The sequence below is a fragment of the Aulonocara sp. 'chitande type north' Nkhata Bay genome, linkage group LG8 (genome assembly GCF_057382095.1).
Source record: "Aulonocara sp. 'chitande type north' Nkhata Bay isolate Kocher_YH1m ecotype deep benthic linkage group LG8, A_spYH_male_GT1.1, whole genome shotgun sequence".
Classification (NCBI taxonomy): Eukaryota; Metazoa; Chordata; class Actinopteri; order Cichliformes; family Cichlidae; genus Aulonocara; species Aulonocara sp. 'chitande type north' Nkhata Bay.
In genome coordinates, this window is record NC_141351.1 from 12,029,829 (window position 1) to 12,053,022 (window position 23,194).

Consider the following 23,194-nt stretch of genomic DNA (forward strand, 5'->3'; position numbering starts at 1 on the left):
CGGACAGGGACTAAAAAGAAAGAACATATTTCTCCTATCCTAGCTTCCCTTCTTTTGCTCCCTGTTAAAGCCAGATTCAAATGTAAAATTATTTTCCTCATATAGGTCTTGAACAATCAGGCCTCATCTTATCTTAATGAAATCATAGTGCCGTATCCTCCCAACAGAGCACATCTCAGACTGCTGTTAGGCATTGTTGGATTGTTGCAGTGGTCTCTCTGTTATTTGAGGGTCTTTAGTTTACAATATAAAGTGCCTTGAGGCAATTCCTGCTGTTATTTGACAGTACATGAAAAAAATGTAAGGTTTGAAAGTTTTTTCCTAAAGCTTTATGAATGTAAATGTCTGGACATTTAACACAAGGCATAAGGGACATTTCCTTTTATTCTTTTTAAGGTGAATTAGTGCAGCTGGGTGCTTCATTCTGGAGTGACAGGACCTGTGCACAGAAGTGCACATGTACCTCAACAGGCTTGCAGTGCCGCAATGAGCCGTGCTCCTTTTCACAGATCTGCAAGCCAGCTTCCTTCCAGTTCTCCTGTCAGACAGTGCCAAGAGGAACCTGCACCATAAGCGGTGATCCCCATTACTACACCTTTGATGACACAGTGTTTCACTTTCAAGGCACTTGCACGTATGTTCTCTCTGAGCAATGTAATAGTGGACGGCCCTACTACAGAGTAGAAGGCAAAAATGAGCACAGAGACAGTACTCAAGTCTCTTGGACACGACTGGTGAAAGTGCATGTCTACAATGACACAATTGAGCTTGTCAAAGGACGCCATGGTCAGGCTAAGGTTGGTCATTTTGATTCTGGATAAATTCTACACTTTATGACCAGATATACTTTTCTCACTTGATATATTTGCTGGTTTTTTTACAGGTTAACGGGAACTTTGCATTCACTCCATTCTCCCTTAGCAATGGCACCGTGCAGGTTTATGAGTCAGGTTTTTCTGTGTTTGTCAGCACTGACTTTGGTTTAGTGGTGTCTTATGACACAATTCATCATGTTCAGATCAGCTTGCCCTACACTTACCAGAATGGTACATGCGGTCTTTGTGGAAACTTCAATGGCATTCGTAGAGATGACTTTCAAACTCGTGACGGTGAGGTTGTGAGCTCTGATGTGGTTTTTGCTAACAGCTGGCAAGCATCTGGGGATGATGAGCCTGGCTGTGGGCCACAGTGCGGAGGTCTGGACTGTGCTGTTTGCACTGTAGAAGAGACAGCATTGTACAGCAACACTGACCACTGTGGTATCCTCAGCAGTAGTTCTGGACCTTTCACGGCTTGCCATCAGCAACTTCCTCCACAGTCCTTTGTGGACAGTTGTGTGTATGATCTGTGTGTAGGAGGAGGGTACCGACCTATTCTCTGTCAAGCCCTAAGTGTGTATGCAAGTCAGTGTCAACAAAGTGGTATTCGGCTACCAAGTTGGAGGACACCTGGCTTTTGTGGTATGTTAATCACTTTTTTTTTTTTTTTGCATTATTTCAAAATATTATTGTATTAAAATTCCACCGATGTAAATATCGATGTTGTTCTCTTATGCCTAGAAATCCCATGTCCAGCCAACAGCCACTTTGAGTCTGAAGGCACAGGATGTCCACCTACCTGTGTTAATCCCAACTCTACCCATAACTGCCCTCTACCTCCCCAGGAAAGCTGCATCTGTGATTCAGGCTACATCCTCAGTGGTGGGGTCTGCGTCCCTCATGCTGAGTGTGGCTGCAGCTTTGAGGGCCGTTACTACCGCTCTGGACAAACTGTAATACTAGACGGAGACTGTGGGAGACGTTGTAGCTGCAGTTATGGCTCCATGACTTGCCACTCTCATGGTTGTGGCCCACTTGAATCATGCAGGGTGGAGGATGGAGAAAGAGGATGCAGACCAAATAGCTATGAAACATGCTGGATCAGAGGCCCAGGGTCATATCAGACATTTGATGGACTGACATACCAATATCCTGGGGCGTGTCGATTGACACTTGCCAAAGTTATGGGACTGTCCAGTCACCCACACTTCATGGTGACAGCAGAAAAAGTGCCAAGAGGCCAGCATGGTTTTGCACGAATTCTGCATTTTGAAGCAGAGGGGATACACGTATCTATTGAGATGGCAAGGAACAGTAAAGTGAAGGTAAGTGAATGGAACACTTACTTAAAATTATGTTCTTCCTTTAATATTTATTTATGTGTACACGGACACAATACTGTTTAAGTCTTGTTAACTGCAAAAAACTGGATGATCCTGCAGGTTAACGGTCAGCTGATCAGGCTACCTTTCAGCACTACATCCAACCGAATCCAGATCTTCCACAGCAGCATTTACAGTGTCATCATTCGCACCTCCTTTGGTGTAACTGTGCAGACAGTCTGGCCTCACTTTGTCCGTGTCACTGCTCCTGGTGTCTACAATGGTTCACTGGGTGGACTCTGTGGTAATTACAATGGTCATCCACATGATGACTTCAATACACCCAACGGTGTCCTGATCAACAGTTCTCAGGACTTTGGAGACAGTTGGCGAGATGGCTCTCTGGCTGCTCACTGCGTGGAAAGCATGAACCAAAATTCTACAACTAATTACAATTCTACTGAGTACTGTGGCATTCTCAGCTCACCAGATGGGCCATTTGTACCCTGTTGGTCTGTGGTTGACCCGAGCCAGCAGGTGGATGTATGTGTGGAGATCATGGGGGGCTCTAACAATCCAGCATCAACTCTGTGTGGTGTCCTACGAGATTATGCACTAATGTGTCAACAGAAGGGTGTTGCCTTAGGACAATGGAGAAATGCAACTGGCTGTGGTAAGCATTCAACTGTTTTTGAATTAATTCTAGCCATGATCTCCAAATGTTTAAAAATGCTTTTTTATGTTAACCTGTTTGTTTTTCTCCAGCACTAACCTGCCCATCAAACAGCCATTATGAACTCTGTGGAACCTCTTGTCCTTCTGCTTGCCCCAGCCTTTCTTTCCCCTTCACCTGTGATACTGTGTGCCAGGAGGGCTGTCAGTGTAACAGTGGTTTTATCCTCAATGGTGACCAGTGCGTTCCACCAACATCTTGTGGATGCTATCATCAAGGACGCTATCACCAAGGTGGTGAGCAGTTCTGGGATGGTGAAGAATGTCAGAGCTTGTGTACCTGTAACGGCACTACAGGGAACGTCCACTGTACTCCCAACTCCTGTGGGCCCCAGGAGTCCTGCCGTGTGGTGGAGGGCGAGTTTGGCTGCCATCCCAACCTTCATGGCACCTGCTCTGCCTCTGGAGACCCTCACTACATCACCTTTGATCGTAAGGCCTATGACTTCCAAGGAACCTGCCGCTATGTTCTGGTGACCCTCTGTAATGCCACTGATGAGCTCAATCAGTTTTCCGTGGAAGCTAAGAATGAGGCATTGAATGGGCTTCCACTTTCAATAGTAGCTGAAGTTTTTGTGAATGTCTGGGGCTACAACGTGCATATGTCAAGGGACAGAAGAGGTTTGGTACAAGTAAGTAGTTAGTGATAGTTCTCATTCGATGATTGTTATGAACAATTTCAGGTGTATGAAGTAAATGGCAGCTACATATATTTTAGGGATATTTTTACTGCTGTGAATGAAAAAAATAACAATTAAAAAGTAGAAAAACTACCCACTGATTTTCTTTGCATATCTCTTCTAGGTGAATGGAGTAACTAGAAATTTACCTATTATCTTGAATGAAGGTAATGTGTCTATCTATGCAACAGGATCTCGTATACTTGTCAGCACTAATTTTGGCTTGAGTGTTACCTATAATGGATATAGTGCAGTGTTTATCTCCGTACCACCAAATTACAGGTACAATTCCCACCCATCAAAGCTGAAGTAATTTTTGTTTGACATGCTTTAAAAAACAGGATAATCCCAGCTATATAAATAATTTATTTACTAATAATTTATCCTTATGAAACTAACACAAGGACTATTGCTAACTGTTGTCATCAACAGAGAAAAAATATGTGGACTTTGTGGAAATTTCAATGGAAATCCAAATGATGACTTTCACACACCATCTGGAACGATAGTCACATCTCCAGATGAGTTTGGGAGAGCCTGGAAGGTGCCAGGCAACTACACGTGCAATGATGGCTGTGGCTCCTCCTGTCCACAGTGTGCCAATGAACAGCCTGCTAGAGATCAGTGTGAGGTGATACAGGCAGCTGATGGGCCCTTCAGTTTCTGCCACGAGGAGGTGGACCCGGCGCCATATTTCAACGACTGCGTGTTTGATGTATGTTTGTCAGGAAATCAAGGCCACGATCTCTTGTGCAGTGCCATTGAATCATATGTCAGTGCCTGTCAGTCTGCTAATGTTCGAATCTATCCTTGGAGAGAGAACACCACCTGCAGTGAGTCAACATGTCATTATATTTTATTTATATCTAAATGTACAAGAAATTTGCTAACCACTTCAGAAATAAAAAGTCCAACAATTTTACAATACTCACTGTATCCACACTGTATTACATTAAAAGTGGTATGTCTGACTAGTGCCATTTGTCACGTTTCTCACTTATTAAGCACTGGACTGTCCAGCCAACAGCCATTATGAGCTGTGCGGTACTGACTGTGGCCACACCTGTGCCAGTAGCATTGATGAAACCTGTGAGCAGTTCTGCTCTGAGGGATGTTTCTGTGATGAAGGCTTCATCAAGAGTGGGACCAGGTGTGTCCCAGTGGAAAGCTGTGGCTGCCAGTATGATGGATTCTACTATGATGTAAGACATATTAAAGTCAATAGTAAATACTCTTTGAAGTAATTCCCTTCAAATCAGCAGAATCAGCAGACTTGCCCTTCTTACATTTAGAAAGCTTCGTGAAGTGTTTTGGACTGTGACAAAGCTTAAAATTCAGAAATATATATTAAAGAAACAACAGAGTCTATTATAGCTCAGTAATAATGTGGTAATATTGAGGTAACAAGGTAGAAACAGGAAGATAAAAACAAGATATATAGCAAATAATTGCCACTTCATTTCCAGAGTAATAACCAAGTGATCTAGTGAGTACTATTACATTTAAATCTATGTAATAACAGACCATAAATTATAAGTGATAATATGGATACAAATGTATGTACATGAGCTTAAAAAACCCAATTAGTAATAGTATAGTCACATTTACTAACAATTAAACACATTTTTATATATACTAACCTCATAATAATAGGGTAACAAGATACTAATATGATTTTAAGTTTTAATGTTTTGGGATACCATTACCATATTGCCATAATGCTGGAATGAATCCTGCCTCATTCACCAACATTCTTTTTTGTTTGACAACAGTATCACCGTAAATATTATGTTTAAATCTGATATCTTACCTGGAATCAATGTTGGTTTCTGTTCAATAACCAAGAAACAAGGCTACAAAATGCAAACTGACATTACCTGGAAACATGTGGTAGTTTAGGTCTAATAACCAGGAATCAGGGCTGCAACATGGAAAAAATGTTAGTTCCATGTTAATAACCGAATAAAATCCAAACCAAATGAAAAATTTCAGGAAGCATGATGAATACCTGGAAATGTGGTAGTTTCTATGAAATAGCAAATAATAGGGGTTGCAAAATGCAAAACTACAGTTTATAGTTTCATATAACTGAAATCTTAGGATCACAAAAAAAGGTCTTCATTTGCTATCATATATTCAGCATAGCTATTATGACTGTTTTATATTACACCACTAAAAAGAAAATAATTAATATGTAGCTATACAAGCAGAATGATGCTCTAACTCTTTAAACTGCAGAATTTTGGGGGGGAAAAAATCTGTCCCTAAATAAATGAATGCATTAAAACAATCAGTTGAAGATTATACAGCTACATCAGAACAGAACAATTTCTTGAAATTGTGGCATTTAGCATCTGTCCTTTCTGTGGGAGAAAGATCAACAGATATGAGTAGTTGCTCTGTCACAATATTTAGTACATTAATAGTTGCAGTTTGCAGTGATCTAGCAATTACTGCACTAAATCACCTACAATTAATGAAAACAAAATCCTTCAAAATGGTATTTTAAGAACTGTATTTGTTGTATCAATTTGGCTATGATTTGGTGTGGTGTGGTTCACAGGCTGGCGAGTCCTTCTGGACAGATGGTTGCTCCCAGAGATGTGAATGTCACGCTCCAAATGACCTGCGATGTTCTGCCTCGTCGTGCACTCCTGAACAGCAGTGCTCCATCAGAGACGGCCAGCTGGGCTGTTACAATGCTACCACCTGCACAGTATCTTTCAAAGGTATCGTGTACATTTTCCCTGCTATGCAGATGATCTCCAGCTCTGTCAATGAAACCATGAGACTAAACTGTAGGAATGTCTTAAAGACATAAAGACATGGATGATCTTTAATTTTCTGCTTCAAATTCAGATAAAGATAAGATTATTGTACTCAGCTATAAAACTCTTACAAACATGATGTCTAACCAGATGCACACTCGGACTGGGATTACCGTGGCCTCCAGTAACACTAAGAGAAATGTTTGCATTGTTTTTGACCAGGTTGTGTCCTTCAGTGCTCATATTAAACAAATAATTAGAATGGCTTTCTTGCATTTTAATTAGAAAAATCCTATTTGAGAGTGACGCCAAAAAATTAGTTCATGCATTCATTACTTAACCCTTTAAAGCCGGTCGGAGCGGGCACGCTCTGTGTTGCATAACTATCTTTAAATCCTGGTAGCATTGCAACCACATAAGCTAGCACAATAATTTTTTTTGCATATGAAACCGGAGGAGTTGTACTTACATCTTATGCCACCAGCTTGTCCTAAGTCACAGTTTCCTTCCACATATAGCTTTGCAAAAACTGCATAAAAAGCACTTGCAGCAACAAAAACATAATATTCCAGAAACACGCTTTGCTGATTCGATCAGCTGTTTGTAACACTTCCTACATCCATCAGCGTGAACTATCGCATGTCCGCCATGTCCTGCCCAAAACCGGAAGTGATGTCATTTTCCGGAAATGTAGTTTTTTACCATCAGGGCCTTATGAGCCTATACTGGTGTTTTTAAAAGTTATGTTTGACTCTATGACTTTCTGTGTCGTTTCTGGGATGCTTAGGACTCATATTGCACTGCTGGAAATAGTTTATTTTGATGCATATGCTGTTTTTTTTGCAAATTTGCACTATAATATTTATTTTCGTTTTTCCTGCAGTATATAAAAATTGGTGTATTTCAAAAATAAAACTATAAAGACACTCAAAATAAATTTCCTGTGGTGGGAAACTATTTTGTGCAACTTTTTTGTATTTAAAGTTTTGAGGGATAAGCCTCTTAAATTTCTCTAACTAGAAATATATGTTAAAAAAACAAAAACGATTTATTTTTTGTAGTTTATTGCACTTTTTTGCAATTTATGTAATTACTATGCACTTAATGCAGACATATTATTAAAATTTGGGCTATAATGGTTGTATTGATGTATATCAAATTGAAATGCTCCCAAAAATGGCACTACAGCATGTAAAAATATAAAGTAAGCTCTGGCAGACTTGGTTCTATGGTAGGTCTTAAAGGGTTAAAGTCTGGCCTACTGTGATTCGTTATTATCCAACACGTTCTCACTCTCAAAGTGTAACATTTTATGCTAGGTGACAAATTGTCAACATATTATGTTTTTGGACACCCAACACGTTCCTAAATGACGAGATCGGAAAAATGAGGGAATATGAGAACCGTTTGGTCTCAATCTACAAATGTTTGCTCTTTTTCTCAACATCGCTTGGGAAAACACTATTTCATGCCATTAAAGTACTGGTTAAGATTAGGAATAACGTTATGGTTAGGGTTAGGAATAAGGTTAGGTTTAGGGCTGGAATACAGGGCTGGAACCTCTATTACCGCAGGACCGTCATTCCACTTGATTTCATCCATAACCCGGCGCGTACCATAAGAACGCGGAAGGTCACCTTTCGCGTTCCTCAGGAACGCCATGGGACGTGACAAAACGTCGGGATGTTACGCCTCGGGAGTGAGAACGGTCTGTATTATCAGATTTTCCCAAAAACTCACTGAAAAGCATTGAGTTGATCCAAAATGCTGCAGTACGGACAGGGACTAAAAAGAAAGAACATATTTCTCCTATCCTAGCTTCCCTTCTTTTGCTCCCTGTTAAAGCCAGATTCAAATGTAAAATTATTTTCCTCATATAGGTCTTGAACAATCAGGCCTCATCTTATCTTAATGAAATCATAGTGCCGTATCCTCCCAACAGAGCACATCTCAGACTGCTGTTAGGCATTGTTGGATTGTTGCAGTGGTCTCTCTGTTATTTGAGGGTCTTTAGTTTACAATATAAAGTGCCTTGAGGCAATTCCTGCTGTTATTTGACAGTACATGAAAAAAATGTAAGGTTTGAAAGTTTTTTCCTAAAGCTTTATGAATGTAAATGTCTGGACATTTAACACAAGGCATAAGGGACATTTCCTTTTATTCTTTTTAAGGTGAATTAGTGCAGCTGGGTGCTTCATTCTGGAGTGACAGGACCTGTGCACAGAAGTGCACATGTACCTCAACAGGCTTGCAGTGCCGCAATGAGCCGTGCTCCTTTTCACAGATCTGCAAGCCAGCTTCCTTCCAGTTCTCCTGTCAGACAGTGCCAAGAGGAACCTGCACCATAAGCGGTGATCCCCATTACTACACCTTTGATGACACAGTGTTTCACTTTCAAGGCACTTGCACGTATGTTCTCTCTGAGCAATGTAATAGTGGACGGCCCTACTACAGAGTAGAAGGCAAAAATGAGCACAGAGACAGTACTCAAGTCTCTTGGACACGACTGGTGAAAGTGCATGTCTACAATGACACAATTGAGCTTGTCAAAGGACGCCATGGTCAGGCTAAGGTTGGTCATTTTGATTCTGGATAAATTCTACACTTTATGACCAGATATACTTTTCTCACTTGATATATTTGCTGGTTTTTTTACAGGTTAACGGGAACTTTGCATTCACTCCATTCTCCCTTAGCAATGGCACCGTGCAGGTTTATGAGTCAGGTTTTTCTGTGTTTGTCAGCACTGACTTTGGTTTAGTGGTGTCTTATGACACAATTCATCATGTTCAGATCAGCTTGCCCTACACTTACCAGAATGGTACATGCGGTCTTTGTGGAAACTTCAATGGCATTCGTAGAGATGACTTTCAAACTCGTGACGGTGAGGTTGTGAGCTCTGATGTGGTTTTTGCTAACAGCTGGCAAGCATCTGGGGATGATGAGCCTGGCTGTGGGCCACAGTGCGGAGGTCTGGACTGTGCTGTTTGCACTGTAGAAGAGACAGCATTGTACAGCAACACTGACCACTGTGGTATCCTCAGCAGTAGTTCTGGACCTTTCACGGCTTGCCATCAGCAACTTCCTCCACAGTCCTTTGTGGACAGTTGTGTGTATGATCTGTGTGTAGGAGGAGGGTACCGACCTATTCTCTGTCAAGCCCTAAGTGTGTATGCAAGTCAGTGTCAACAAAGTGGTATTCGGCTACCAAGTTGGAGGACACCTGGCTTTTGTGGTATGTTAATCACTTTTTTTTTTTTTTTGCATTATTTCAAAATATTATTGTATTAAAATTCCACCGATGTAAATATCGATGTTGTTCTCTTATGCCTAGAAATCCCATGTCCAGCCAACAGCCACTTTGAGTCTGAAGGCACAGGATGTCCACCTACCTGTGTTAATCCCAACTCTACCCATAACTGCCCTCTACCTCCCCAGGAAAGCTGCATCTGTGATTCAGGCTACATCCTCAGTGGTGGGGTCTGCGTCCCTCATGCTGAGTGTGGCTGCAGCTTTGAGGGCCGTTACTACCGCTCTGGACAAACTGTAATACTAGACGGAGACTGTGGGAGACGTTGTAGCTGCAGTTATGGCTCCATGACTTGCCACTCTCATGGTTGTGGCCCACTTGAATCATGCAGGGTGGAGGATGGAGAAAGAGGATGCAGACCAAATAGCTATGAAACATGCTGGATCAGAGGCCCAGGGTCATATCAGACATTTGATGGACTGACATACCAATATCCTGGGGCGTGTCGATTGACACTTGCCAAAGTTATGGGACTGTCCAGTCACCCACACTTCATGGTGACAGCAGAAAAAGTGCCAAGAGGCCAGCATGGTTTTGCACGAATTCTGCATTTTGAAGCAGAGGGGATACACGTATCTATTGAGATGGCAAGGAACAGTAAAGTGAAGGTAAGTGAATGGAACACTTACTTAAAATTATGTTCTTCCTTTAATATTTATTTATGTGTACACGGACACAATACTGTTTAAGTCTTGTTAACTGCAAAAAACTGGATGATCCTGCAGGTTAACGGTCAGCTGATCAGGCTACCTTTCAGCACTACATCCAACCGAATCCAGATCTTCCACAGCAGCATTTACAGTGTCATCATTCGCACCTCCTTTGGTGTAACTGTGCAGACAGTCTGGCCTCACTTTGTCCGTGTCACTGCTCCTGGTGTCTACAATGGTTCACTGGGTGGACTCTGTGGTAATTACAATGGTCATCCACATGATGACTTCAATACACCCAACGGTGTCCTGATCAACAGTTCTCAGGACTTTGGAGACAGTTGGCGAGATGGCTCTCTGGCTGCTCACTGCGTGGAAAGCATGAACCAAAATTCTACAACTAATTACAATTCTACTGAGTACTGTGGCATTCTCAGCTCACCAGATGGGCCATTTGTACCCTGTTGGTCTGTGGTTGACCCGAGCCAGCAGGTGGATGTATGTGTGGAGATCATGGGGGGCTCTAACAATCCAGCATCAACTCTGTGTGGTGTCCTACGAGATTATGCACTAATGTGTCAACAGAAGGGTGTTGCCTTAGGACAATGGAGAAATGCAACTGGCTGTGGTAAGCATTCAACTGTTTTTGAATTAATTCTAGCCATGATCTCCAAATGTTTAAAAATGCTTTTTTATGTTAACCTGTTTGTTTTTCTCCAGCACTAACCTGCCCATCAAACAGCCATTATGAACTCTGTGGAACCTCTTGTCCTTCTGCTTGCCCCAGCCTTTCTTTCCCCTTCACCTGTGATACTGTGTGCCAGGAGGGCTGTCAGTGTAACAGTGGTTTTATCCTCAATGGTGACCAGTGCGTTCCACCAACATCTTGTGGATGCTATCATCAAGGACGCTATCACCAAGGTGGTGAGCAGTTCTGGGATGGTGAAGAATGTCAGAGCTTGTGTACCTGTAACGGCACTACAGGGAACGTCCACTGTACTCCCAACTCCTGTGGGCCCCAGGAGTCCTGCCGTGTGGTGGAGGGCGAGTTTGGCTGCCATCCCAACCTTCATGGCACCTGCTCTGCCTCTGGAGACCCTCACTACATCACCTTTGATCGTAAGGCCTATGACTTCCAAGGAACCTGCCGCTATGTTCTGGTGACCCTCTGTAATGCCACTGATGAGCTCAATCAGTTTTCCGTGGAAGCTAAGAATGAGGCATTGAATGGGCTTCCACTTTCAATAGTAGCTGAAGTTTTTGTGAATGTCTGGGGCTACGACGTGCATATGTCAAGGGACAGAAGAGGTTTGGTACAAGTAAGTAGTTAGTGATAGTTCTCATTCGATGATTGTTATGAACAATTTCAGGTGTATGAAGTAAATGGCAGCTACATATATTTTAGGGATATTTTTACTGCTGTGAATGAAAAAAATAACAATTAAAAAGTAGAAAAACTACCCACTGATTTTCTTTGCATATCTCTTCTAGGTGAATGGAGTAACTAGAAATTTACCTATTGTCTTGAATGAAGGTAATGTGTCTATCTATGCAACAGGATCTCGTATACTTGTCAGCACTAATTTTGGCTTGAGTGTTACCTATAATGGATATAGTGCAGTGTTTATCTCCGTACCACCAAATTACAGGTACAATTCCCACCCATCAAAGCTGAAGTAATTTTTGTTTGACATGCTTTAAAAAACAGGATAATCCCAGCTATATAAATAATTTATTTACTAATAATTTATCCTTATGAAACTAACACAAGGACTATTGCTAACTGTTGTCATCAACAGAGAAAAAATATGTGGACTTTGTGGAAATTTCAATGGAAATCCAAATGATGACTTTCACACACCATCTGGAACGATAGTCACATCTCCAGATGAGTTTGGGAGAGCCTGGAAGGTGCCAGGCAACTACACGTGCAATGATGGCTGTGGCTCCTCCTGTCCACAGTGTGCCAATGAACAGCCTGCTAGAGATCAGTGTGAGGTGATACAGGCAGCTGATGGGCCCTTCAGTTTCTGCCACGAGGAGGTGGACCCGGCGCCATATTTCAACGACTGCGTGTTTGATGTATGTTTGTCAGGAAATCAAGGCCACGATCTCTTGTGCAGTGCCATTGAATCATATGTCAGTGCCTGTCAGTCTGCTAATGTTCGAATCTATCCTTGGAGAGAGAACACCACCTGCAGTGAGTCAACATGTCATTATATTTTATTTATATCTAAATGTACAAGAAATTTGCTAACCACTTCAGAAATAAAAAGTCCAACAATTTTACAATACTCACTGTATCCACACTGTATTACATTAAAAGTGGTATGTCTGACTAGTGCCATTTGTCACGTTTCTCACTTATTAAGCACTGGACTGTCCAGCCAACAGCCATTATGAGCTGTGCGGTACTGACTGTGGCCACACCTGTGCCAGTAGCATTGATGAAACCTGTGAGCAGTTCTGCTCTGAGGGATGTTTCTGTGATGAAGGCTTCATCAAGAGTGGGACCAGGTGTGTCCCAGTGGAAAGCTGTGGCTGCCAGTATGATGGATTCTACTATGATGTAAGACATATTAAAGTCAATAGTAAATATTCTTTGAAGTAATTCCCTTCAAATCAGCAGAATCAGCAGACTTGCCCTTCTTACATTTAGAAAGCTTCGTGAAGTGTTTTGGACTGTGACAAAGCTTAAAATTCAGAAATATATATTAAAGAAACAACAGAGTCTATTATAGCTCAGTAATAATGTGGTAATATTGAGGTAACAAGGTGGAAACAGGAAGATAAAAACTAGATATATAGCAAATAATTGCCACTTCATTTCCAGAGTAATAACCAAGTGATCTAGTGAGTACTATTACATTTAAATCTATGTAATAACAGACCATAAATTATAAGTGATAATATGGATACAAATGTATGTACATGAGCTTAAAAAAACAATTAGTAATAGTATAGTCACAATCACTAGCAATAAAACACATTTTTATATATACTAACCTCATAATAATAGGGTAACAAGATACTAATATGATTTTAAGTTTTAATGTTTTGGGATACCATTACCATATTGCCATAATGCTGGAATGAATCCTGCCTCATTCACCAACATTCTTTTTTGTTTGACAACAGTATCACCGTAAATATTATGTTTAAATCTGATATCTTACCTGGAATCAATGTTGGTTTCTGTTCAATAACCAAGAAACAAGGCTACAAAATGCAAATTGACGTTACCTGGAAACATGTGGTAGTTTAGGTCTAATAACCAGGAATCAGGGCTGCAACATGGAAAAAATGTTAGTTCCATGTTAATAACCAAATAAAATCCAAACCAAATGAAAAATTTCAGGAAGCATGATGAATACCTGGAAACGTCGTAGTTTCTATGAAATAGCAAATAATAGGGGTTGCAAAATGTAAAACTACAGTTTATAGTTTCATATAACTGAAATCTTAGGATCACAAAAAAGGTCTTCATTTGCTATCATATATTCAGCATAGCTATTATGACTGTTTTATATTACACCACTAAAAAGAAAATAATTAATATGTAGCTATACAGGCAGAATGATGCTCTAACTCTTTAAACTGCAGAATTTGGGGGGAAAAAATCTGTCGCTAAATAAATGAATGCATTAAACAATCAGTTGAAGATTATACAGCTACATCAGAACAATTAAATACTTTTTTTCATGCAGCTCTGTTCCACATATTTCTTGAAATTGTGGCATTTAGCATCTGTCCTTTCTGTGGGAGAAAGATCAACAGATATGACTAGTTGCTCTGTCACAATATTTAGTACATTAATAGTTGCAGTTTGCAGTGATCTAGCAATTACTGCACTAAATCACCTACAATTAATTAATTTGCTATCATATATTCAGCATAGCTATTATGACTGTTTTATATTACACCACTAAAAAGAAAATAATTAATATGTAGCTATACAAGCAGAATGATGCTCTAACTCTTTAAACTGCATTTTAAATAAATAAATAAAAATCTGTCCCTAAATAAATGAATGCATTAAACAATCAGTTGAAGTTTATACAGCTACATCAGAACAATTAAATACTTTTTTTCATGCAGCTCTGTTCCACATATTTCTTGAAATTGTGGCATTTAGCATCTGTCCTCTCTGTGGGAGAAAGATCAAAAGTTGTCAAACTAGTTGTCAAAATATTTATTATATTATTAGTTGCAGTTTGCAGTAATCTAGCAATTATTGCACTAAATCACCTACAATTAATGAAAACAAAACCCTTCAAAATGGTATTTTAAGAACTATATTTTTTGTATCAATTTGGCTAAGATTTGGTGTGGTGTGGTTCACAGGCTGGCGAGTCCTTCTGGACAGACGGTTGCTCCCAGAGATGTGAATGTCACGCTCCAAATGACCTACGATGTTCTGCCTCGTCGTGCACTCCTGAACAGCAGTGCTCCATCAGAGACGGCCAGCTGGGCTGTTATGATGCCATGTCCACCTGCACTGTGTGGGGGGATCCACACTACATCACCTTTGATGGAGCTTTGGCTCATTTCCAGGGAACTTGCTCCTACATCATCACTGAGAGCACAAACCACGGCACTAACGAAACACAGTTTCAGGTGATAGCCACCAACAATCACCGTGGAAACAACCGTGTGTCATTTGTGTCTGCAGTGGACATATATCTCTCAAATCATCCAGAAAGTGTGTACATCAGGATCGGACCCAATAAAAGAGTAACGGTAAACTATCTATCACTTTTAAGATGAACAGCATTCTACTTTGTCTAATCTGCACAAAAGTAACAACACACACTTATTGCATCTCTTGTCCTCTCAGGTAAATGGAAATGATGCTTCTCTTCCCACCACAGTGGGAATCTTAGCTCAGGTGGTAAGGCAGGGAAGCTACATAGTGGTTGATGCCTCTGACTTGCTAGTCCAGTTTGATGGTCAGAGCACTTTGCTGGTCAGACTGGGCCAAAACCGTCATGACAGAGTCACAGGGATGTGTGGAAACTCTAACAATAATCCTTCAGATGACAAAGTCTTACCCAATGGCACACTGGCACAAAATGATAATTATTTTGGGCACAGCTGGAAGTCACCCACCAGCCAACCAGGGTGAGTTGCAATGGAAATCACTATTGATGCTTCAACAAGGCAGTAGCTGATGGCAGTATGATTTGTCTTTTCCAGATGTGGCTCCACTGATGAAGATGATGATGGACTGAATGACTGTACCTTTAGAGAAGAATATTCCCAACTCTGCAGTGTCATCACCAACACCACCGGCCCATTCAGCACCTGCCACCTGCACTCTGACCCCCAGCCATTTTTCTCTTCCTGTGTCTACGACCTCTGCCTCTACACTCCAGCCAATGGCATGCTGTGTTCCGCTGTCTCCGCCTATGAGAAAACCTGCTCTGTTCTAGGGCTAGACATCCCTGACTGGCGCTCTGCTTTGCATTGTGGTATGTTTGCACTGCTCAAATTAGACATTTAATAAAAATTTAAATCATTGCCATTCATCACTGATGATCCTTTCTCTGTGTCTGCAGAGGAGTCAGACCCCTGTGAAAAGCTGGACTGCACAGAGCACGAGTGGTGTGGTGAGAAGGACGGTGTCTATGGCTGCTTCTGTAATGAGCACCACCATCGGCCAAACAATGAGAGCTACGGTGCGGGCTAACTAAAACCTTCAGCAGTATCTGTAGTGTATTTATTGCATTAGTCAGCCTTTATATTAAGCAGTCAAGTCAACAAATGTCTTTCAAATCAGTATTGATGACTCAGCTTTAAAAAATATCATGCTCTAACGAGTCAGATTGTGTTTCTCTCTCCTTCTTAGACTCGTCCATCACTTGTGTCAGTAGTTCTGGCACCATATCTCTGTCCCGCTGTCAGCTGTTTGAGGCCGGCTTCCACTCTGATGCCCTCCATCTTCGAGATGAATCCTGCAACGGGACTCTTGAGGATGGTCGACTGGTTTTCCACTTCAACAATGATGACCAGCTTTGTGGGACAATGCTGAGGGTACAATTAGTACATTGAATGAATCTTCTGGGCAGCATTTTTAATTTTTGAAAATATGCTTAAACTCTTTTGTCTTCTTACTCTTAAGAGCAACGGGACCCACTTCAGTTATGAGAACACCATCAGCGGGGATGTGGACCCTCATGATGGCCTCAAAAGTCATGAGAAGAGCATCCACCTGCACTTCTCCTGTGACTATGCTCTGACCCAGGCACTGTCTATGGATGTTGGCATCAAACCTGTAGCAAGGTGATAACCACAACACCATCTGGCTTACATTTTTTGTTTTTTACTTTTTGGTTATATGACATTGTGGTTGCTGCTCTTCTAAAGGTACATAGCTCGCTGAGCTTTATAGAAATTTCAGTTTTTGATTGTCTTCATGACTATATGACCATGTGAATCACCATCATTTTACCCTGTTTTTGTTTAATACAAACATTGTTCTAATGTATGGAACGCCAGGTCTGCCATAATGAATTAATTAAATACACTATTAAATAATTTATTAATGTGGCAATAATTAATTGGAATTGATATTATTTAATTAAATAAATATTTTTGACACATTCAATCAATTAATTATTGCCACATTTAAATAATTATTTAATGATGTATTTAATTCATTCATTTTGGCACAGTTGACTCCTTTAGGTCTCACAATGAATTTATTTTATCTGTCAACCGCATCCACCAATCTCAAGGGGCGGGGTTAATGCTGATAGAGTCCAAATCATTGCTTCGGCCTGGTGGCCATTATTTTTAGCACACCAACAACCGGCATGTGGAAACTAACAGAACTGAACTTTGAAAAATCCTGTTTGTGTGTCACCAAATACCGTTTTAATATTTTTTAGCCGAGAATGTATTGGTTTAATCTTCAATATCTGGTCGGTTTGTCAAGATATAGCCTCTTTACAAAAGTCTTTTGTTGATTTCTGAGATGTCTGCCCAGCCCAGTCTCACGGCAAAGCGTGGGCTAGACCCACTCGCCTCGCAAGCAATCGAGCTGTTATTACCGCCGAAAAAGCGCAGGTCTCGGTACACAGCTGCCATAAACCCCCGCACTACACTGACTTCGGGTTTTTTACTTCCTGATGTTCTTATGTGTCTTACTTGTTTCAGTTGCCAATTCTGAATTATAACTAACATTAAAAATCATGTTTGAGGAGGAGAGAGAACAAATAAATCCGATTAACATCTGATCTTTGTGCTTTTTGTGCAATAATCAGCGTCACCTGTGTAAAACACATAAACTTTATTAAAAGAAATAATGTTGGTGTTTCCGTCATGTAGTAACTGCTATACTGTACAAAGGTTGTTCGACACTATGAAACACATACAGACTTCATGATGTTTGGCTAATATTTTTATTGTGAATATTAATGATGAGGGTAAACGGCCCTGTACTCCACGGAGCGAGGTCAGCATATCCACGATATCTTCAGCTCTCTGAGTTAACCCAGAGTTTCCCAGCTGACTAATCTAACGGTCATCTATGAATAATTCACAGGTCATATCAATATGATTTAACAGAAAATCTTCCTTATTACTGCCAATTCCAGAGACGTGAAAAATCTACAGCATAAAGAACACAAAAATATAGCAGTCTAACGCAACACTGTTGTAATAGAGATGAACCGTCAGTTTGTCTCTGTGTTATCTGCATTTTCATCAGCGTAAGAGACTCAGCAGCAGATTAGAATAACATGAATACATTTAATAAATCACCAAATTAATACACGCAGGAAACGATCAAACCTGTTTCGACAATTCACTGTTAAAAATCCCAAACACACCAGATAAAGAAAAGCAAATGGTTCGGTCTAACACATGTGCCAGTGAACCATTAAACTTCAGTAAAACTATGCAGTTATGAAACGTAACTTTAAAGTCAGCCAAACCGATTTGCTCAGTTGTAAATAAAACAGCGAAATAAACATGACCGACAGACAGAACCTGAGTGAATCAAGTCCAGTGTTTAACCACTGAGAGCCAAAACTCAGGTGAGGTTTCAAAGCTGTGTGCCAATGATTGGACATCAGCTGCTGATAAAGTGGGTTCGCCTATAAAGTGCTCTGTAGTGAAACAAGCTCCAGCAGCTGTGCGCTCAGAAAAAAAATACTAGATTTACTTATTTTGTGCAGAAAAATGCGCTGACATTGCATTATATAGAGCACCAACTGCCCAGTTAAACTGTAACTATCACCAGGTAACGTGGGCGTGTTTCTTAAATTAGCAGCAGGTGTTAAACATCTGACAGGTGAGGAGGAGGATGCATGCAGGTAAACTGAAGGCCTGTTGATCGCTGGTGTCATGAGAAAAATGTCAGCTCGTTCTTCATGTTACAGAAGCAAAGAGATAGAAGAGAGAATCTGCAAATGCAACATGTGGAACACGGAGAGTGGAATATGTAAACAAACCAGTTAACCCCCCTTGCCCCCAAAAAACAAACAAACAAACATAAAAAACAGTTAAGATGGAGCTCGCTGCACTCTTTCAGCTGACTGTTAGTAGAGCTAGTGACATCTCTGAAAACATGTTCTATGTTGACATCCTGACCAGACATGTGAAGATTACGCCACAACATTCGCAGCTAAAACACTATTAAAAGTGTAGTTGGTGACAGAAAAACGGGGTATTTTAAAGCTTTACACCACTACCATTGCTGCCTGTGATTTGAAATGCATTCTGGGATACCTGGCTGCCCCAAGTCCACACAAGCAATCGATTATCTAGGATCGACCTGTCTTGACTTACTTTGCACCGCAACCAATCAAATGTTAGCGAAGCTGCAGTGGCAGCGTTAACCCCGCCCCCTTAGTTTGATGGGTGATTTCAAGGTGAGACATGGGGACAATAGTGCCAAAGTGAATTAAATATATACATCATTAAATAATGAATTCAATTAATTAATTAAATGTGTTGTGAATATTTAATAAATTAATTATTTCCAATTGTAATTAATTGTTGCCACATTTAATTATTATTAATTATTAATTGTATATATTTTGCTACAAAATGCACACACACCTGACCACTTTATGAATTCCAAATCCTGAAAACATCTTGTTTTATCATGTTTTCCTGTAGCATTGTGAACAAGAGACTTCCATCTGGTCTGGGCCATTATCATTTGAGGATGATACCCTACCGGGACCCTGGCTTCCACTTCCCTTTGACCAGAAACAGAAATTTAGAAATGGAAATAGATGAGAGGTTATACATTGAGGTTCAGACGCAGGGAATCGATGAGCGGCAGATCTCCACTATCCTGGACTCTTGCTGGGCAACGCCTGTTAATGATCCCAGCTACCCTGTGCGCTGGGATCTGATCACCACACAGTAAAGACATTGCCTTAACTTTTCTTTTCTTTTTTTGTCTTTTGTGATGGGTGAACTTTAATTATCTTCTTATCATAACTAAGTTGTTTGCACATTAACACTGCAACTTTCACATTATGCTGTTACCTAGGTGTCCTAATCCAGCAGATGGCACAGTAGAGCTGCTTCAGAACGGCATCTCCACCGTAGCCCGTTTCTCATTCAGGATGTTCACCTTTACCAACTTTTCATCTATCTACCTGCACTGCCAGGTCCATCTGTGTCTTTTGAGACACAATTACTGCACAGCTGTACGTACTATTTATAACGATTTGTATTAACACTGGGAAAAAATCTTTCATACCACTTATTGGATTCCTTCATCTGCTGAAATCACTCTGCTTTCCACAGCACTGCTACCCAGGTCACCATGCAAGAGTGGTGAGGGCTATTTCCTACCATGACAGTGAAGGCATCTCATTGGGACCGCTAGTATTGAACACAGGTAACATTTGTACAACATTGGCAGTCTTGTAGATGATACAGCTGCATAATCAGTGGATTGTGATAATTGGATTCATGAGCCAAGTTTGAATTCACTGTAGATTTTGGTTGTTTTCTAACAGAAAGAAGAATGAAAGCAAGCAGCTCTCCAGGCCTCTTGACATCTCTGGTGACCCTGATAATCTGTTTGCTGACTGCAAATATTCTGATCTAGAGAAATCAAGTTGATGCACAAATTACAGCAAACTCAGCAATCATATAATAACTTAGTATAGATTTGATTAATAAAAGCACAGAAAATAGAATCAGAAGACTTTTTTATATGCACAGAGGAATAGTGATGGTTTGAAAAGTGGATGTTACTGAATATTTGACATCTATTAAAATACTTCTTATTTGCTCTGAGCACTCCTATTTGTAATTTCTGCAGTTTTTCTTTGCAACACTGGAGGGCAGCATCTGATCAAAAACATATTTGTATGCTTCTGTTTCCAGTTCATGAGTTTTACCTTCAGGTCATTCAGGATTGTTTTAACATCGTTACATCATGATTTATTTTGTGGTATTCATCCATTCATTAGCAAATATAAAAATAATGAAAAATAAATGTATGTTTGAAATATTAATGCCTTGTAAACTGTGTCAAAATACAGTCTGAGTTGATTGATGGTCTTGCTTTCTTTTTCTGTTTCTTTTTTTTTAAAAATAAAAATGTTACTACATTGCTTTTGAGTCATGTGGGATTATAATATTACCTATGCCATGTTAGACCCCTAATTAAAGATTGTGAATTATTACGTAGTTTTAGTTTGCATTATTCTCCTGAATTAGAAGAAGGTGATAACTATTACATTTGTTAAACTGATTTGCATTACATTAGACTGCTGATTTATTGTGAATGAATCATATTGTTTTATGATGCATTATACTGCTGAGTTATAAGAAATACTGTTCGCAGAAAGTCATCGCCTTATTTGTCTGCTTAGAAGAGAACAGAGCATACCGGAGAGGTTTTCTGCCCCATCTCAGCAGGAGCAGATAAACAGGGAGCCAAGGTCGTAGCTTAGGCGCCGTGTGAGAGAAAGCATGTGAATGTTTAGGCTTTTATGATTAGGTGGGGGCCACTAGAGGCTATAAGAGTTTGATCAATGCTCCACCATTTTGAGATCTGATGCTGTCTGCGTACGGTGTCCATCTCCCACGCGTGTACATTAAAATCATCGTTTGACTCAACCCAGCCAGACCAGTGTTGTTATTTTGGTTTTCCAATATTTGAATCCGTGACAGTCACTTTTTCAATTTACAAAGAGGGCTCTTCATGTAACTGTAACAAAGGAGGAAAACTCCATTTTAGAATCACAATACATAAATGAACTGAATCATTTCTATAACAGATTTGATTCCACGCCCCCTCCCGCCATGACAGTAGGCCAAGCAAAGCACACGGAAGCGTCAGCTATGCTTTGTACGTGCTGTGTTGTCGGTTGCAACAGTAGATCACACGACAGGGAAGGCAAGAAGCTGGAAAATGGACTCTCTTTTCATCGTTTCCCCTCCTGGAGGCAACGGGAGTAGAGGAGTCCTTCTGCAGAGGAGTCCAACCCCTGTTAACAGCTGGACAGTACAGAGTATGATCGGCGTAGTACTCCTGAGGATGGACGACTGGTTTTCCACTTTGAAAATGACAACCATCTTTGTGGGACAGCACTCAGACAAAAATATTATGGATATTCACTCTTATTGAACATATTCAACTTGTACTATTTTGCGTTTCAGCTGTGAATACCCCCTGAATCTGGCCCTGTCTATGGCTGTGGGCATCAACCCCATAGAAAGGTAACAAAACATCTCTTGTGTATTATATACAATATTTTGTCAAGTTGGCTTTTTTAGTACCAGTGTTGGGGTTGTTACAAAAAAACTAAAAAACAAAGTAAAAATAAAAGTAATTATCTTTTGAAATTTCATAAATAACTTCAGCATTTTCCTCCTCTGCTACACAAACACAAATCCTCAAACTGGAGCAAAGAAACAAAGAAACAAAACATTGTTTTAATTGTTTGTTTCTATCCGTCTGTCTCGAAGATACAGCCACAATCAAAAGCTTAAGACTACTTGAAAAATGGCACAAAAAAAATCATACTTTGCATGGTTGGATCTTAACAAGGTTCCAAGTTGAGCTTCAACATGCAACAAGAAGAAATGGGAATGAGACAACACATTTGTTAAGACTTGTTAAAATCCAAACATGCCAAATATGATTTTTTTTTTTTGCCATTTTCAAGTGGTCTTCAGCTTTTGGTTGAACTGTAATTGCAAAACCTCTGCAACACAAGCAGTGGCATAATTGTAACTGTACAGTAACACTTTACATTAGGGCATTACTAAAAATTGCAATTATTATTACAGTGACACGTCACTTTGAAGCTCTTTACACTTACACATACACTACTTCAAACATACATTATTTTAGCTCTTTCTAGTTTGAATGCATATTTTTGTTTACAATGTCAATGTCTCATGGAGTACTATACGAGTAACTCAAAGTGGGTAAAATGTGTGGAACACTGTATGGTTGCTAGACTACATAGCAGAAGGGGAGAGACCACCAGCAAGGAGTTTTTAGGGAGGGTGTGGCTCAAGTGGTTGCATGGGTTTTCCAACAGTTGGAAGGCTATTGAATCCCAGATTCCTCCACTCCACATCCCAAAGTATCCTTGGGCAAGATACTAAATCCCAAGTTACTCCTCATGCATCCACTGTTGTCTGAGCCTGTGAATGTTTGAAAGCACATAGGCATCGATAAAATGTGCTGTATGAATGAATTAATGTGTGGGTGATTGGGTGAATGAAACAGAAACAGATTTGAGTGCCTAACTGAGTAAAAGATGCAACTACCGGTCCATTTACTATTTGTTAAAAAAGCTGCAGTTTTCTGAGAGGGGTGGGGGTTGTCAGACATCAGTGCTACATATTATGATGTTCATGCATGTTAAATACAATACAATACAATACAACTTTATTTGTATAGCACATTTAAAAGACCAGTGGTA

The 23,194-nt window shown here is 40.3% G+C and overlaps 1 pseudogene; it reads left to right on the forward strand.

Annotated features, from left to right (window-relative positions):
• Positions 1 to 341: 341 nt before the first annotated feature.
• LOC147323321 (IgGFc-binding protein-like) lies at positions 342 to 21,345 on the forward strand (annotated as a pseudogene).
• The last annotated feature ends 1,849 nt before the right edge of the window (positions 21,346 to 23,194 follow it).